Source organism: Trichosurus vulpecula, chromosome 5 (genome assembly GCF_011100635.1).
Source record: "Trichosurus vulpecula isolate mTriVul1 chromosome 5, mTriVul1.pri, whole genome shotgun sequence".
NCBI lineage: Eukaryota > Metazoa > Chordata > Mammalia > Diprotodontia > Phalangeridae > Trichosurus > Trichosurus vulpecula.
The window spans coordinates 96261036-96267165 of NC_050577.1; positions in this window are offsets into that span (position 1 = coordinate 96261036).

The window sequence follows — 6130 nt, forward strand, 5'->3', positions numbered from 1 at the left end:
CTTTGAATCACCACCAGCCACCTCTAAAAGCTTGGGTTGTCGGGCCTTTGCTTTGATTCAGGAACTCATTCCTCATTCTCTTTCCAAACATTTTAGAATTAATATAAACCTAAGTGGATGCACAGGGAATTCAATTAGCGACTTAAATTTTAAAAGGACATGTACAGAAAATACATGTAGCTGTAAGATGAATTTACAGAGGTGGGGTAGAATCCTCTAAAACATATAGTGCCTATGATGCTGAAGTGCAGAAGATCTGAAGCCAGTGATGAATACAAAGGACAGAAGAAAAAAAAAACCTAAGAGAGAAAGGTGGATCAGGGAAGGGATAAGACTGTTTGTTAGGGTATATAATATAATTGAGTTGGAGGGAAGGCCAACTATTCAACTTGGTTTTTTGCTTTAATCTTTGAGAACTGGACTGACAAGGATAGACAGACAAATTCTGACTTGACCTTCAAAAAAGAAACGAAAGTAAATTCTTCACATTCTAGCCTGGCAAGCTTCCTTTAACTCCTTAAAAAATTCTAGAAAGCAGTATTAAAAGGATGTTTGGAAAGGGAGGTGGTGATTACTAACTGCTTTTTGGGGTTCATCAAAAACAAATGGTGTTTTATTTTTGAGTGGTTTATTAGACTGATAGATGAGGGGAATACTGTGGATACACATTTCAGTGAGGTACTTGACAAAAACCTCTCATGATATCTTGGCAGAAAAGATGGAAAGATGTGGGTTAGATGACAGTACATTTTGTTGGTTTCAGAACTAGGGACCAATGTCAGCATGGAGGAAGGTCTCCAGGGTAATGTCCCAGAGATCTTTCTTTGGCTCTGTTTCATATTTTTTTTTATCAGTCACTTAGATGAAGGCATAGATGACATACTTAACACATTTACAAATGTCACAAAGCTAGAAGGGAAAACTTATGTATTGTACATAACAGAATCAGGATTCAAAAAGATCTCAACAGGCTAGAAGAATGTGCTGAATCCAGGCAAATATAATTGAATAGACATAATGAAAATAAATGTAAACAGCATCTCACACTTGGGTTATAAATCAAATGCACAAATAACAGTTCTGGGTATCACATTTTAGGAAGGATACTGACAAAACGAAGTGTTCAAAGTAACAGACCTGGGAGGAAGAGTAACACAAGCCCAAGCCAATGCCATATGAGGTTCAGTTGAAAGAACAAAGTATGTTTAGTCTAAAAAAGACTTGGGAAGAATTATAACTGTTTTCAAATATCCGGAGGGTTATGGATGGTTCAGTGAATGGAGCATTGGTCCTGGAGTGAGAAAGACTTGAGTTCAAATGTGATTTCAGACCCTGGGCAAGTCATTTAACCTCAGTTTGCCTTAAGCCCTATGGTAACTATAATGAGGGAACACTATAGCCATATGTCTAAAATGGGCAATAGTCAATAAACATTTAGTAAGCACCTACTATGTGTCAGGCACAATAACAGATAGTGACAAGCTACAGACTATCCAAAGGAGGGTAACCAGGATGGTAAGGGACAACACAATGTGATATTCAAGGCTAGGTTTAGAGAGCTGGAGAGGTTAGCGTGGCAATGACATGCCTTACTGGAGAAAGAAATGACAAACCACTTCAGGATCTTTGCCAAGAAAACCTCATGCACAGTAATGGCATGCTATGGACCACAGAGTCACAAAGACACGACATAACAACAACATCCAAGGAAGAAAGATTAAATTATTCTGCTTGGCTCCAAAGCGTAGACGTAGGTGCAAAAGGTTATATATAAGGGTGAAAGTTATAGAAGCAAATTTTGGCTTTACTTAAGGAAAATTTTCCCCAAATTAAGACCTGTCCAAAACTGAAATGGCCTGCTTCAGTGAGCATGACAGGAATTCTTTGTCACCTTAGGTAAGATACTTAAACTCTCTGGCCCTGTTTCTTCATCTATACCAGGGGTGGGGAAACTGTGGCCTTGAGGCCCCATGTGGCCTTCTAGGCCCTCAAGTGAGGGCCTTTGACTGAATCCAAACTTCACAGAACAAATCCTTTTATTAAGGTCCTCGAGGCCGCAGATTCCTCACCCCTGATTTCTGTACAATGAGGTAGCTGGACTAGATAATCTCTAAAATCTGCTCAACTTTAAATATATAATTCTAGTCTAGATAACTACTTCTGGAAGATGCTGCAGGGGAATTCTGTTCAGTTATGAGTTGAATGAAATGACCTATGAGCCCCTTTCAACTCCAACATTCTGCAAGCCAGATCGTGATTCAGATTGTAGAAAGGGGACAAACTATTCAATTTCATGCTTTCGGCCATCTCTTCTTGCTGCTCTCAGCTGCCAGTAGTTCCAAAATGCCGTGTGCTTTAAAGTGTTCCTTGCCTATTCAACCTCAAATGGCTGCAAATCACTCTCAGAATTTGATGGAAAATTATGATCCTTTTTTTTTTCAGAATCATTCCCTCGCTAAAAAGCCTAATGTCACCTGTCTGTTTTCCTCTCCCATTGGAAGAATACAGGACCATGGATGTCATTTGGCCTTTCTGAGCTTCAATTATCCTCAGCTGTAAAATGAGGAGACTTTATACTCACACTATCCACCATGAAACAGTATGTAAATATCAACTAAAACTACATTCATTCGATGTCTTTGATTCAGCTGAGTTCCTGAAACACCAACATACCAGGGACCAGGAACAATTTTAAAATCCTTCCACACATTCTAAAATCCTTATGACTGCTTTATACTTTATCATACCCCAAGGTTTATTGCAGGGGTCCTTAACACAGTCCTTCTCTGTGGATAACGTGGGTTTTCAAGACTGAAAAACATATGTACTTACAAAAACCTCTTAATGAAGAATATGATATTTATAAAGTAATAATTTAAAATTATGTAGCCATACCATCATAAAAACTTGTATACATGTTGAGGGAAAAGAAAGTTATGATCAGTGGAATTAGAAATGATGGGTGAAGAAAAATTGTATCTAGGGAGGTCACTGGTTTGTATAGGTGGAGCAGGTTGAGGGAGAGCATGGAGGTGATAATTCAGCAAACAAATAATAAATAAATGCCTTAAATAAGTGAGATTATAAGCTCCTCTTATACTCATACTTCTTTTCATCTTCTACAGCATCTAGCGTTGTCTCCTGTCTTAGTAGTTGCTGAATAAATATTTGTTGATTGATTCACATTCTAATTCCTGTGAAATGCGGTATGATACTGTAGAAAAAGTAAGGACCAAGATTTAATTCTCAGCTCTGCTACTTAACTAACTTAACTAATCTCAGGTAAGCCACTTAATTTCTCTTGGCCTCAGTTTCCTCACCTGTAAATGAGGGTATTATACTCAATGATAACTAAGGTCTCTTTCAGCTCTAAATACTACAGTTTTTTTTAAATTTTATTTTAGACAAATACTAAAACTTAAATACGTAATAGGAAAAGAAAAAGAAACATTATAAACTTGAGTATAAAATAAGAAAAGAAAAAAAACATGTCATGTGCACAGCAGAACATAGGAGAAGATTCAGAATATATAACAATAACTCATCCTTTCAAGAAAGCCTATATATTAAATACTGTATGTTATGTTGAAAGTTGGCCATCTTTTCTTTGCTTCCTTGTGTGTTTTCTTCTGTTCTATGCTGTAAATTTTTACTTTGCTCTTCCCCCCCTTCTTCCCCACTACCTGCCACCCTCCCCTCTAGAGATCCCTCTCTCACCCTCCCATTCCCATTGATCTAAGCACCTTCTATATGCCCCTTTATCCTATTCCCTCATCCTCCCCTCTAGAGATCCCTCCCTTGTCCTCTCCCCCCTCCTTATCCCCTTAGTGTTTTATTTCTTCTGAATTTAGAAGACATTTATACTCTTCTAGATATATATGTATCGTATCCTCTTAAACCCATTCCTGATGAAGGTAGGATTCCAGGCTATAAATCCTATAGTCTTAAGAAAATTAACACAAATTTGCTTTCTTTGTTAACTTAGCTTTATAAGAGCATTGAATTAGGCAGAAGATATAGGTCAAATAATTCTTTGTTATAAGGGATAGCTCTCTGGAAGGAGGATAAGAAAGGGATATAGGGGGGAGTAAAAACAAAAGATATTAAAAAATTTTTGAGAAAAGAAACGGGTTGGGTAAGGATGAGTAAGTTTGACAAAGCATTTGTTAAGCACCTACTATGTACAGAGCACCGTGACAGACAGATACAAAGATTTAAACTAACACAGTCTTTGCCCTGGAGGAGCTTATAATATGATGAGGGAAAGAAGGAAAACAAGGCATATGTACGATATGTATATATATATATATATATATATATATATATATACATACATACATATAATTTTGATATGAGAGAGGATGCTTAATTTAATGGTGACATTTGAACTAGGCCTCAAAGAAAGGAACTTCAGAAGATCATGATGCTGATAATGATGGGGAAGGGAACCTTTCAATTAATGGGGAAGGAAAAGATGGAAATGAACAAGATGAAGAATAGTCTAGTTTGACTTGAACATTCATTATATGAAATGGGGTACTGTGTGATAAAAATGGAAGGGTAAGTCGGAGCTAAAATATGGAAGGCTTTGAATTAGAAGCTCACACTTTATTTGGTAGGCAGTGAAGAGTCAGCCAAAGTTTGTTGAACAGAACAGTGCATCAGCAAGATTCTTCTTCCACTGGTATGAAATATGGATTAGAGACATGATAAATTAGAATACAGAAAACCATTTAAGAGGCTGTAGCCAGAAGACATGTGGGCCTGAACAAGGGTAGCTGTAGCAGGAATGGACAAAGTGTATGAATGTGAGGGAAACTGTCAAGGTAGCAGCAACAACATTTGGTAACTGATTCATTCAACAAATATTTATTATGCACCTACTATATGTATAATATATGTATATAGATGGTAAATGAATCCTAAGGAGTAAAGGAGATTGTCAGGGGAGAAAGAAAATGGCTAGGATAGAATTTTGCAGGACACCTTTGCCTAAGGTATGGGAATATGATGAAAAGCATCGTGTTCATCTTGAAATTGACCCAAGAATGAGTAGTCAGAGGGGTAAGAGGACTATGTGAGCCCAATGCCATGGAAGCCAAGGGAACAAAGGATGTCAAGGAAAGAATAGCTAAAAGAACCAAATGCTGCAGGGAGGTCAAGGAGGGTGAAGGAAGAAAAAAGGCCATTGGATTTAATAACTAAGTCATTAGTGACCTTGGAAAAAACACTGAGTACGGTGATGGGAGAATGCTAGGGGTGAAGAGAGTGGAAAGGGGGCTGAGGAAGAGGAAACTATTCTTTCTAGATATCTGACAAGGAGAGAAGATAATGGTTTGAGAGGGCAGTGGCATCACAATACAAGAAATGTGAAACGCTCCATATTATTGTCAAATGAATGGTACAGACAACACATAGTACGAATTTAAAGGAGAAAGAGGCCACTGTGGCCTAGAAAGATCAGCAGAGACTTAATGGAAAAGTAAGGACTCTTTAGGTCCAATCTTTCAACCTATTACCAAGTGATCTAAGTGAATTTTCAGCCCATATGTCTCCATCTTATCTATAAAGATGTTGTAAAATACCGTGTTAATTAAATGTAGAGAGTTTGAAGTGGCTGACAAAATAACTATGCAATCAGGCTATACTAAAAAAAATGTAATGTCCGCAACAAAAGAGGTAATAGTCCCACTGTACTCAGCAAACAATTGGTCAAACAGTATCTAGAGTATTATGTTCATATAAGGTTGCCACATATTAAAAGGAAGATTATGACATTCACCAGCTACTAAGCATTTGATTTGGACAAATCATTTCATCTACCTAGGTCTTAATTGTCACCTGCCGTGTTTGTGGGAAAATCTTCTAGAAGAAGGGCCACTTGCTGAAATACAAGAGAAACCATGCCAGTGACAAGCTTTGCAAATATAAAAGATACAAGAAGAAATACAATAGTTATAAGAGGAACCAGAAAGATAGCCTGACTGCCCATCAGCTTGTTCACACTGGCCTCAGACCTTTTCAGTGTGCTGAGTGCAAGAAAAACTTCTGGTACAAGGTTACCCAGAAGAAACACCTATGCCAACACAGGGAAGAGGGACCATTTACCTGTAGGAAATATGGCAAGGGT